We start from the raw sequence: 272 nt of genomic DNA on the forward strand, positions 1-272 counted from the left end.
GAGTGGATAGCGTGACGGCGCCGCGTTCAGGACGACGCGAGTTCGCGCCCCGCCCGGTGACACTAAGGTGGGATTTTTCAGCCGCCGCCGAGTGGCTTAAGACTACCCACATGCTGTCCAGAAGACCACCTATCAACCCGGACTCTAGATTCTAGGATTAACGATGAGCTCCGGGAGGGCAGCATGAGCCAATGCAAGATGGCGCCACTATAAACACTTGCCTGCGCCACAACGGGCTGGGCCATACCATCAGGCCCCTCCAAACAAGCCTA

Source organism: Eriocheir sinensis, chromosome 32 (assembly GCF_024679095.1).
Source record: "Eriocheir sinensis breed Jianghai 21 chromosome 32, ASM2467909v1, whole genome shotgun sequence".
Classification (NCBI taxonomy): domain Eukaryota; kingdom Metazoa; phylum Arthropoda; class Malacostraca; order Decapoda; family Varunidae; genus Eriocheir; species Eriocheir sinensis.